The following is a 13079-nucleotide window of genomic DNA, read 5'->3' on the forward strand; positions in this document are numbered from 1 at the left end:
AAATATTTACAATAATACAACTCATATGCTGTTTTGTGAGGAAAAAGTGTAATATAATATTTACATAATAATGTCAGAATAATAACATTTCTAAGGTTACCAAATGTTGGACTTTTTATACAAAGGCAAGATACCCAATATTCAAATTACATTCAAGTATAGTATTTCCTATAACAGATAATCAACATCCCTCTCTTATCCCAAAACTCTTGAAGAGTTTGAATGTCCAATCATGGGGGAAAGCTCTACAAAGTCAGCTGTGAGCATAGCCGGTTTCTATGTGGAGATATAAGGGGAACTGGCCCCATTTCATTGCATAAATATGGGAATTCTCATGGGTAAATTGATTTATTTATGGCTGCATAAGCTGAATCGGTCTGTTAAAGGTGTCTGTTACCAAGATTGTGTAGTTAACTACATGAATAGAAATATAGATGGAGAAAAACACGATGCAATTTTTTAAAGGAAGCAGAAGTATATTAAAATATTTAACATACGTACTTGTTATGCACTTAAAGAAATAGAAACTCTAATTGGAAGGCTACAGGGGACATATGGGAATTTTACAGGATTGCATTAAAGACCCCAGAACAAGGACAGAATGGGATATAGGACTATGCAGTGGGAAAATTAGCAGCAGCCTTATCCAAAACTGGATTCTAAATACAATAATATATACCCTGTTGATGTTCTATTAATAATGACAATAACCTTTGCATTAGATTTTACTATCCAGGAAGCATTTTCCTTCAACTTATTCAAGTAACAGAAAAAGCCTACATGTATTATGATTACTTCCATTGGTAATTGGTGGAGGATGAAACTGACTTCCAGAACTTCTAATTTAATTGAATAAAGTTGCTTGATGTATTAGTTTTCTACTGTTGCATAACAAATTACCACAAACTTATTGGCATAAGACAACATCTATTTATTAACTCTAAGTTGTGTAGGTCAGAGCCTGGTATGATATGGGTGGATAATCTGCTTCTGATATCGAGGTATTTGCTGGAATGTGTCTTAACTGTAAGGCTCTGATAGAGAATCCACTTCTAAGCTTATTCAAATTGTTTACAGAATTCAGTTCTTTGCAGTTGTCGCCTGAGGTCTTTGTTTTCTTGCTAGCTGTCAGCTCAGGGCAGCTCTCAACTCCTAGAGCTGCTACCTTTATTGGCATACAGACTCCTCCATTTTTGAAGTTAACAATTACATGGCTGAATGCCTCTCGTGCTTCAAATATCTCTGATTTCCTCTGTTGCCACCAGCCAGATAAAACTCTTTGCTTTTAATGGGCTCACTTGATTGGGTCAGGCCTACAAAGTAAATCTTTGTATCTTAAGGTTCAGTTCTATTGGTACTTTAGTAACCTCAGCAAAATTTCTTTACAGTAGTGCTTAGATGAGTGTCTGACTTAATAACTAAGGGATGGGAATCTAGCAGGTGCCATCTTTAGATATCTACCCATCACATTTGGTTTATGAGGAGTCAAGCCAGAATCATAATTCAGGGATTTTTTATTAAAAATTCAAAAACTCTTTCAACAACAGTTAATTTGTTAACTTATAATAAATTGGTTAATGTTTAGCTACCTTATATGTGTATTACACTCACATCATTTGTAAGTTACTAGGGCATTCAAGATGTCTCAAGCTGACTTGTTTTGAGAGCACAGAAAACATTCAAAATGCAACAGACCCAGGGAAGAATGCCAGTTACTTGATTGGTGGAAGCAGAGAAAAGACAAGACCTAGTAAACCTTTGCCTGTTGTTCCATAATAAAGAGGCCTTTATAATCACTCCCTCTTCCCATCTCTCTATCCATTGACTCTCCTGTAATTTATAGCACTTCTATTAGGAAAGAAGCACATTTTAGAATGCAAGCCCCTTAAGGAGGAAAGCTTTTATCTTTGGATCTTTAGTGCCTTGCATAAGTTCTGGCACATATTAAATGCTATCGGGCAACTTGCACATAGGAGATTCTTACATAGGTTGAGCTGAGTCATATTATTGAATTAATTAGAAATGAAAAAAGATGTCATTGCAAAACAAATACCTTGAAAATAATTTCTAAAATAGACAAAAAGTAACATCAACCCTTGAAACAAAAATGATGCTAACTGTAGTACCTGATATTCATGGGAATATAAGTGGATGTGAATACGTGTTTAATTCATATAAGTGAATATAAATAAATATTTAATTCCTCCAGTGGGTGTTTGTTTATAGATTCAGTTATCTTTAATCAAAATACAGAAACTTGGGTTTATCTGATTGGCAGAAGTGCTGCTGGGTAATGGCATTTTCTCTTTGAGTCTATGTGGGTCAGGAATCCCAGCAAAAGGACAGGAAAGGAGATATGCATTCCATGCTAACTAAGGTATGCAAAACATAAAACTTTTTTTAATAAACCTTAATTTATATGTCAAATACTAACTTCTGGGAGAACTCAGTCATTTGCATTATTTATTGGGCATTTCAGTTAAAAACAATCCCATTCAGGATTTCTCTCCTGTCCATATTGTTTAGTCAGGATGTGGCATTTGGGCCAATGAAGGCTCATGGTGATGGATAGGGTGTCTGGCATTAATCTGGTCTTTGAGGATAGTTACTCTGTATTGGTGAGTTCACTGCTGACAGACCTCTTCTAACTGATGCTTCTCAGCCTCCTCTGTTATGATGTAAACTTATCCTCACACTGGGGCTCTTGAATGTCCCATGACCTATCTTTCTGTCGTCTAACTTTGGCATGGAACCCAGTAAATCTTCTTTGAAGTTATTCTGCCTACATATATCTGGGTCTAATATTGCCTTTCCAAAACTTATCCTTTTATCCATATTTGAAGAGTTTTGGAAGGGAAGTCTTGGAAGTCTTGGAAGCAGTTCCAAAACAAATGATATCTAAGCTAATTCTCCTTTACACAAATTATTTAGCATTTGACTTTAATTTAGATCTAGTTTTGTTTTTTTTTTTACATTAAGAGCCAAGTATTAGACCTCATTCTGTTCTGTTCCTTAATATCTTCATCCTAGTCCTCCAGCCCCATCTTGGAGTAGAGTTTGGGCAACTTCTTTAAGCTCTCCTTACTCTCAATTTGAGGTGAATGCCAGCTTCAAGTCTAAACAGTCTTTTCAGTAGTAGGATTGACATAGGACTAATTTATTAAATCCTAGCTCTCCAGAGTGATACAATGTGATTGTCTGCTAAGGGATCATCTCTGCATTTAAACTTATTGGGTCAGTGCCTATTTGCATGTGAACTGACTGGTGCTAAGCATCTCTGGTTAGTTCTGTTCTCAGTATTGTACAAGTGTTCAGTCTAACAAAGCTAACATGAAAATAGGCACAGGGACATTTGTGTAAAGACCTCTTCCTAACCATCAAGTTGGTTCTTAGTTAAACTTCTTTGTCCATAGTATCTCTAGGCTGCAATAGCTTAACTGGGCGATAGACCAAAAATGCCTTACAGCTAAGCCGTGCTGGTGATTGTCTGTGGCTTCATTCCCTCCCAGACAGAATCCTAGTATGTCTCTAAATAATTCACCTTTTATGAACCAAATATAAACAGATGTATTAATTTTAAGTAATAGATTTTGTTTTTGTTGTAATTATATGTGACCTAAAAACATGAACCCAAATCCCATTTTTCACTGAAAATATTGTTCAGACGTTCACTTATCTTTTTGAAAACTAGGCTTGAAATTATAAATACCACTGCAACTAAATCTAATTATGTTATTTGGCTTAAGATATTCTAAAGAGTACAAAACTGTGTTTACTATCTTCTTATATGACTAAGCTCTTTGAAGGAAATAGCTGCAATATTTATGTACATCTCTGGATGGACTGATGTGGGGAAATTTTTCTTATAAAAACCCATATTCATGCACATTACTATTAAAGTATTCCAGTTAATCACTGCAACCTGGTTACCTTCACATAAATTAAAATTACTTCTGTGAACCTACATGTTCTTATATCTTTGGGCTTAGGTCAAGGCTGTTTTCTTTGTGAAATTTTCTCTGATCCTCACAGAAAGGGGTGAGTTTGGGAGAATTGGTTTGTGGATATGTGAAAACCACTTTTTTCTCTTGCAAGATAATATAGTTTGTGGGTTATACATTTATTATGGAGCTTATTCTTTTTAATACTACATTATTAATTTTCTCCTTGAGTAAAGAAACTGTCTATCCAGTTCAAATTGTTATCTTTCGTTTCAGTACATAGCAGAGAATTTGCCCATAGCAGATGCTTCGGGAGGTTGAGTTTAATGTATTGATGAATATAATTTCTGAAATTTTTGCATTAAAAATTTTGTCAGTGGTCTTTTACTATTCCTATCCTGATATAAAAATAAAAAGGCCTACTTGCCTGGAATCAATCTAGAAAATTAACTGTCTAAGAAAATCATTTGGAAGCTACAACTAGTCAAAGATAACCACTTATTTTTCAAGAATAGCCCCTTTAAGTTAGATATATAAAATCTCCTTGCATAGGTTTGCTAAGCAATAACACTCAAGCCATCAACAGAAACCCAGAGATCACTTTCATTGAATTCAGTTCTCACGATCTTAGATCATATTCCATTAACCTGAATTGAGTCAAATCAATTGAATTGCCATAGACATGTACTACTAAATTCTGCATTTCTCCATCTTAGGTCAAAACATTTGTTAGCTCTGCCAGTGGCTAAAAGCACTTAAGCAGAAACAAAAATAGACTGAAGAATAGGGGTTGGGTTGACATAAGATCTATTGTCAATCCTGCCCTGCTTATCTGTGTGTTAAAATATGTCTGACCTATTTTCTTCTGTAAAAAGTCATTAAGGACAATATTTATTCCAGCAGGTATCAGGTAGAGTTTGAGCAAGTACTTGAAGCTTTCCTTCCATATCTCTCAGAATGCACATGATTTATAATGGGCCTCTCATTTGGATCATCCATCACTCTGAAACTAAAGCTGCCATTCAATATTTGGCACTTAGGGTGCCAAATTAGAAGATTTTTATATGTCCAAATCGGGATAAGAATGGAGCTGCCAAAATTGTACTCACTTGTGACCTAAATATCCAAGAAAGGAAAAGCCAATGCCATTAAAAAATGTGTCGTCTCCTCTCTATGATTCAGTAATGAAAACCTGTCAGTTGCATTCTGTTTAATCATTGGAAGTGGTGTGCACTGTATCTGTGAAGTCTAAATGGAAAAAGTTGCCACTGCAATTGCAGCTTCCTCCTACCAATAAATCAATGTAGAAGAGGAGGGGAGAAAGAAGACCATCTGACAGCTCTCCATCAGAATGCCAATCATAAATTAGTACCTACAGAGAACATACCACATGAGACTGTCTTTTCAGGGACTCAGAGTTAAATAATGAACAGAGACACTTTAATTCAAAAAGGTTGCAATTCCAGAGATATCAGAGATGCATTTAATTAGAGCAAAGGGAACCACACAGTGAGAAAGTTCATCCTGTCTCTGAAAGGAAAGCTGTCTACCTGCTTTTGATTTTCGACACTTGGAATGGTTAAGATGCTGATGAGTTTTATAACTGCAACTACAACAGGCCCTGACTTCTTTCATTGATAGTATTTCTTAAGACTCTCCCCATAATGTAAGGCAAATTTATTGTTTTCTCATTTTTTGAAGGAAAGCACCATTGTGTAAAATATGATTTTCAACTTGATGGCAGCATGCCCAAGTGATTTAGGTGATATTGGATTATTGCATAGGTTCACTGCATAAACCTAGAAGAAGAATGCTGGTTTTGACAGCAGGAGAAGTCACGTTTCCTTCCTAAATCATTAAGTTAGAAATATACTTGTTCAAAACATATGTTGTATTCTATGTTTCTTGGATTTGGCATATAAATTTTAAAAGAATTGATAAAAGACCAAGTAAGTTCATATTTTAAAGAGAAGAAGAACTACATATAATTAAAATCCAAATTATATTAAATTACTATTAATCTGATAAATACATTAAAATGATATATGAAGTTTCTGACTTTGTAATAGTGTAACAAAAATATCAGTTTCTTTTCTCTCTTCTCCCATAATACCTGCAAAGTTTAGAGTATCTTCTACCTTGTGGCCTTTATCTTTCAATAAAGTGTGCTATAATTTACTTTTTTGTTTTGAAAAAATAAAAATGGTACTAAAAATAGGTAGTACACTATCTCCAAATTTTGCAAATGTCTTCCCTGAGAATGGGATTTTTATTCTCAAAAGGCTCAATTTATATCATGCCATGATTAGGATTATTACAGTCATTTCCTAACATTTTAGTAACCTGTTCTAGAAAGACAGGCAAATAGTATCTTAAAATAATCAAAAGAGAGCAAGAAGAGACCTGAGAACAAATGAAGTTCAAATTCTACCAAGTATGACAATAGTTCTCAGAAAGACTTGATGATGTTGATTGGGCCTCTGCTTGAACATTTCCAACAAAATGTATGCATTATCTCAAAAGGACGCTATTTTATCCCTGGATAATTATAGTCATTAAAAACATTTCACTTTTTATTGAGTGAAATACAAATAAAAATAGTAAAATTTTGCCTGTGCTTTTGATGTGTCAGTTAGGGGCTCTGGGGTCCATGTTTTTACCCCCCATTCTATACTTCATTCCTGTTGAAATCAACCCCAGAGCCAAATAATTATCTCAGCTATCTCAGGTGGTTTAACCATGGTCAGTAAAGCAGGACTGTTATCTCATTTAATTTGAAAGGAAAACTTACATGCAAATATTAACATTTGTATATTTTGTATATCAGATTGTTTTCTGAAAAGAGGTGTCACCCTCAAATGGGTAATTTAGGAGAGTTTAGTAAAGAAACTGATAAAAAGTGTGGGCAAAATTACAGATGACCAACAATTGGTGAAGCGCTCTGGGGCTTGCAGCAAAAGAGATCTTGCCTCCTCTAGGCCTGAAGGGGAAAGAGGAAGGAGAAATGACTGTCACCCAGTGATCACAGTTGTAGTTTCTGGATAATGTAGCTTGACAGGAGCTGTGGCTTTGGTAAAGACCAAAATGGCCCAGCTGGAGGGAACTAAAAACTAAATGCCCTGTTTGTACTATCTTTCTGTCTTTTGATCTCCTGTTGATGGCTTTTATTAGAAACACAACCACAAGCCAGAAGCAAAAATGCTCACTGATGCAGTCCATTCATATCAGCCTCCCTGGCCATAGAGCAAGGTAGAGAGAGGTGAAGAGTGGACAAAAAAAAAGTGCAAATGAAGTATTAGCATACTATATACTGGAAACTATGATACATTACTATAATTGCTTCATGGGCTATGTAAAAAGGTGAACATATATCCTCGAGTGATCTGCCCGCCTCGGCCTCCCGAGGTGCTGGGATTGCAGACGGAGTCTCGCTTACTCAATGCTCAATGTTGCACAGGCTGGAGTGCAGTGGCATGATCTCGGCTCGCTACAACCTCCACCTCCCAGTCGCCTGCCTTGGCCTCCCAAAGTGCTAAGATTACAGCCTCTGCCCGGCCGCCACCCCGTCTAGGAAGTGAGGAGCGCCTCTGCCTGGCCGCCCATCGTCTGGGATGTGAGGAGCGCCTAGGCCCAGCCACCCCGTCGGGGAAGTGAGGAGCGCCTCTGCCTGGCCGCCCCGTCTGGGAGGTGAGGAGCGCCTCTGCTCGGCCGCCACCCCGTCTGGGAGGAAGTGTGGAGCCCCTCTACCCGGCCGCCCCGTCTGGGAGGTGAGGAGCGCCTCTGCCCTGCCGCCCCGTCTGGGACGTGAGGAGCGCCTCTGCCCGGACGCCACCCCGTCTGGGAGGAAGTGAGGAGCGCCTCTGCCTGGCCGCCCCGTCTGGGAACTTAGGAGCGCCTCTGGCCGGCCACCCCATCTGGGAGGTGAGGAGCACCTCTGCCCGGCTGCCACCCCGCCTGGGAGAAAGTGAGGAACGCCTCTGCCCGGCCGCCACCCCGTCTGGGAGGAAGTGAGGAGCGCCTCTGCCCGGCCGCCCCGTCTGGGAAGTGAGGAAGTGAGGAGCACCTCTGCCTGGCCGCCCCATCTGGGAAGTGAGGAGCACCTCTGCCCAGCCGCCCCCGTCAGGGAGGTGAGGAGCGCCCCTGCCCGGCCTCCCATCGTCTGGGATGTGAGGAACACCTCTGCCCAGCCGCCCTTCCTCTGGGAGGTGAGGAGCGCCTCTGCCTGGCCGCCCCGTCTAGGAAGTGAGCGCCTCTGCCCGGCCGCACCGTCTGGGAGGTGAGGAGCGCCTCTGCCCGGCCGCCCGTCTGGGGAGTGAGGAGCGCCTCTGCCCGGCGGCCCTGTCTGGGAGGAGGAATTCTTCTGCCTTGGGATGCTGTTGATCTATGGCCTTGCCCGCAGCCCCCTGCTCTCTGAAACGTGCTGTGTCAACTCAGGGTTAAATGGATTAAGGGCGGTGCAAGATGTGCGTTGTTAAACAGATGCTTGGAGGCAGCATGCTCGTTAAGAGTCATCACCACTCCCTAATCTCAAGTACCCAGGGGCACAAACACTGCGGAAGGCCCCAGGGACCTCTGCCTAGGAAAACCAGAGACCTTTGTTCATGTGTTTACCTGCTGACCTTCTCTCCACTATTATCCTATGACCCTGCCACATCCCCCTCTAGGAAAAACACCTAAGAATGATCAATAAATACTTAAAAAAACAAAAATTAAAAAAAAAAAAAGATGAACATATATCACCAAACATAAACAAAAAGGGTGCCTATTTTAACAGTTACAAGGAAAAAAATCTATGGGCTGGAAGAGGTGTGTGTATCTACTGACACTGTGGGCATTATTTCATTGTTTTATGAATAATTCAGTTTTACATTTCTTTAAACCAACTTAGTTTCAATGCATTGTTGCAACATTATTTTAATCCCCCATCCCTACACTAATTAATATACACACAAACACACACACACACACCTAAATGCATACGTATATGTAACTAATCTCAGCAATGAAAAGAACTTAAATCCTCCCTGTCTTTCATGACAACCTGTTCTACTTTGTTTTAATCCTAAAAATAATCTTAGCCTTTTGTTTACAAACTCAATATTGAAGCTTTCCTTCTTCAATTATCATATTGCTGTTGTTCCTTCTCTAATCTTTTTACACCAGATCACCAATGACTAGCATTCTAGCTTAAATTCTAGGTCCTCAATTTTTGAGTTTGTAGCAATAACTCCCCTTGTAATTGGGATCTCTAGCTCCTAACACAAATTTATCAAACCAGATATTGTTATTTGTGCCAGTAATTCAGTAACTAGGCTATTGCCTTATTTTTCATCTCCTAAGGAGCATGTTTTCTGAAAGGCAACACAATTTATGCCCCTGAAAAATCACAGGATCTATGTGGCTGTTTCCTCAATATCTTAGTACAGGACCTGGCATTATTTCGGTTGTATAGTAAACATTTTAGATATATCTTCCGATAGCAAATGAAATGCTGCCAAATAATGCAATGTCTGCTCATTAGTTCCCTAAATTGCCCCCAATTACTTGCCACTAGCACAGTGGTAATTGTAGAACTATTCTTATTTTATTATCTGATCTGGTTTAGCTGTGTCCCCACCCAAATCTCAACTTTAATAGTGTCTTCCAGAATTCCCATGTGTTGTGGGAGGGACCCATGGGGAGGTAGCTGAATCATGGGGGCCAGTTTTCAGGTGCTGTTCTCTTGAGAGTGAATGGGTTTCACAAGATCTGATGGGTTTATCAGGGGTTTCCGCTTTTGCTTCTTCCTCATTTTTTTTCTCTTACCACTGCCATGTAAGAAGTGCCTTTCGCCTCCTGCCATGATTCTGAGGCCTCCCCAGCCATGTGGAACTGTAAGTCCAATTAAACCTCTTTTTGTTCCCAGTTTCGGGTATATCTGTATCAGCAGCTTGAAAACAAACTAATATGTTTTTATTGGGGATATATGACTCAACTTGAGCAATGGACATTGATGTTTCTGCCTCACTTGGGCATTTCAATGAGTCCATTCTCTCAAATTCTGACCTACATTTAGATGTGCTTTTTCATGAAGATATCCTCAGAATAAGAATCTCCAAGCCTGAAAACTTTTTGTCAAGCTCCCAATTTCACCCAATTATGCTACCTCTGCCTAATTTCTTTTGCTTGGTATTTCTCAGCCCAAAACTGTCCCACTACCCACCTAATTATTTCAAATCCCATTGAAATGTTGATTGTTTCAATTAAATATTTAACAACTAAGATATTTAAAACATGTCTCTAAGCCTTATGAAATAACAATAAAATAAACAGCACCAATATCTTTGAAGTTTCCTTTGTTCATTTCTGTGATTCTATTCTCCTTTCCCCACCAACCTTACAACCACTATCCTGAATTTTGGGATTATCATTTTCATTTCCATGCTCTATTCACACACACACACACACACACACATACAGAGCCTATATTTTGAAGTTTATATAAATGGAATCATAGTTTTTACAAACTTCAACAACTTCCTCTTAATGGTAAACATCTTCATTATGTTTATCTATGTAGATGAATGTGGCTGTAATTTATTTATTTTCATGGGTATATAGCAAAATGCATCTTAACATTGAATCTGCTCTTCTTTCAATTAGCTTCGTATCTGCATTTTTTCTAGTCCTCATGCTTGTTATGGATAAAAGGATTACCTAGGTTAAGGCAAGTTGAGGCTGTTACACACTTCAGTTCTGTGTGAGTGAAGAGAATCTAAATCTAAACGAAGCTTAACACAATCAATGGTTAACTTGATCAGATGCAAAACAAATCATAACCACTGACATGCTCTGAAGTCACTTTTCCCTATGCAATTAAAAATGCCTGGCAGAGACAAGACAATAGACTTCAGAATCAAATTGCCAGGGTTCTAGCTATAATTTTGAAAGTCACTCAGTTTCTCTCTCTCTTTCTCAATATGCTTGTTTATTTCTAAAGCAGTTTATCCTCAAAAAATGTGTATGAGGATTAGACAAAACACTCTATGTGGAATACGTAGAATAAATTCTATGTGGAATATATGAAAATACTCTATGTGAACTATAAATAGGGTAACTTTATCATGAAAATAATATATATTTCAAGTGCCCTAGAGAGGTCCTGGCAAAGTGTTAGGATTTTTGCAAAATTTTGAAAATAAATAAGTGGGTTATTTAGAGTTAATGAAGACCTATCACTTTTTTCACTTATTCTTCTCATTAACTATACTTTCCCTTTTCTATGATACCATTGGAGTGATATCTACTATATGGGAAATTTTGCTAAGGGGAATTTGTGTTAGGACAATAATTTGTCTGGATTTCATGGGATATACTCTTGTGAATGGAAGTCATTTGCTTTATGGTTACATATAGTTAGTCATGGAATTCATGGTAGATATGTAAGCCATGAAAGTATAGAAATGGCTTCAAGAAAAATTCTTGCTACTGCTCACTCTGCAAACTAGCCCAGAATTTTAACCTCTAGAAGACAGGCCAGAGGTTGAGTCATAATATGAGAAAGTGTCCTCTGGCCCATGGCAAGAGAAGTATGTGGATAGTGGAGAAAAAACAAAGGAACCCAAAAGCAAACCAATAAGCAGTTCTTTTAATAACATGCAAAATGGTAAGCCAAAAATTTACTTTTCCTAAACGCCAAGTGAAAATAGATTTCTTTCTTCTGTCAGAAATATTTGATAAAGCAAGATATACAATTATAAGTGAAATATAAAATAAAACAATGTTTGCATGTGTTGTTATATAAATTCAGTAGAAATTAATGTAGCAATGAGAAGTGAATTAAAATAATTTTCAGGTCATTCCAAAGTCAGCAATTCATTAAGCAAAAGATTTATTACAAATAATATATAGGCTTGACTAATTTAAGAGTCCAATTAATTAATGAAGATTTTTTCACAGCGGAAAAAATTGTTTTTTTTTTAATGAATTCAACACAAAATACTGATGTAAGCCACTGCAGTAAGGAAACAGAAATGACAAATTATTTAATAGGTATTATTAATTCAAAGAATATTGAAGATGAGTAACTGCACAAAAATACCTAAAATACTCTGAAATCTTACAATAATATATGAAAGAAATTTTGTGAAAGTTTTTCCAAAATTGACAACAATCCAAAAAACTACATGGCATTACCAAAGATGAATTATTAGGCTGAGAGAATCTTTTCTAAACTATCATTAAATAAAACCAGTCATCCTAACGGAAAGATGGAATTACCTTTCTCTTCTCCCTTTGAGAAAAAAAATGACAAAATAATTGTCATATGAAGAAATAATCAAAGAACATAAAACCAAAAAAAGTAGATTTTAGAGCTATTGTAATAAAGTTTATTACTTTTCTGTAATTGTCCATGTTTTAGATTTGTTAGATTTTTGAAATTATGTAACTGGAAATGATTTATTTTCTTATTCCAAGTAAATATTCATATTCATACTTAATTTTGTATTTCTCATTTTGTAGTTTATTTTTACCTACAGAAGTTTTTCTAAGTTATTTAAACTTCTTACCACACAAAATCTGGATTTGTATCTGTCATGTAATAATTGCTTGATAAATGTGAGTATTCATAACTATTATATATATATAAGGTATCATATTATACATATATACATGATATATACATATGTATGAACATGCAAATATATAGATGATCTCACATTTTTATATATTTAGTTGTTAGTTATGTATTTAGTACGTTAATGAAAAAATGTACATTTTTGTAAGTATCCATTTTTAATTAATGTAGGCTCTACTTAAGTTCTAGAGGCATAGATGATGTGTTTTAACTTTCTGTCTTTTCACTCTGTGAAAAATTTCTATGCCTTTTTTATGTGAAAAGACATAGAGTTAAAAACATTATCATACACTTAAAAAAATTACAAGTTTTTATCAGATACTTGAATCAAGAATAACAATATTTAAAAACCAGAAACACAAACAAGAAAATACACATTTAAAATATGAATGCATTTGTGAATACATAGTATGACTGTTTACAACATGTTTGCCAAACTATCAAGGCATTCCACAAGCTTCTGAGTTATGAGTGGAGACAAAGTTTATATTTGAACTCTATCACCTAGAATTTTACTCGAT

The 13079-nt window shown here is 37.0% G+C and overlaps 1 long non-coding RNA gene across 2 annotated transcripts in view; it reads left to right on the plus strand.

The window, feature by feature from the left end:
- The window catches only part of LOC134738522 (uncharacterized), a 68327-nt gene that overhangs the window by 19027 nt on the left and 36221 nt on the right, over positions 1-13079 (plus strand). The window contains exon 3 of one of the 2 annotated variants that reach the window (XR_010124259.1): positions 12461-12539. The exons of the other annotated variant lie outside the window; for it this stretch is intronic. This is a non-coding gene — a long non-coding RNA (uncharacterized LOC134738522). The remainder of the gene's footprint in view (positions 1-12460; positions 12540-13079) is intronic. 2 annotated transcript variants of the gene reach the window in all.

Source organism: Pongo pygmaeus, chromosome 1 (genome assembly GCF_028885625.2).
Source record: "Pongo pygmaeus isolate AG05252 chromosome 1, NHGRI_mPonPyg2-v2.0_pri, whole genome shotgun sequence".
Taxonomy (NCBI): Eukaryota; Metazoa; Chordata; class Mammalia; order Primates; family Hominidae; genus Pongo; species Pongo pygmaeus.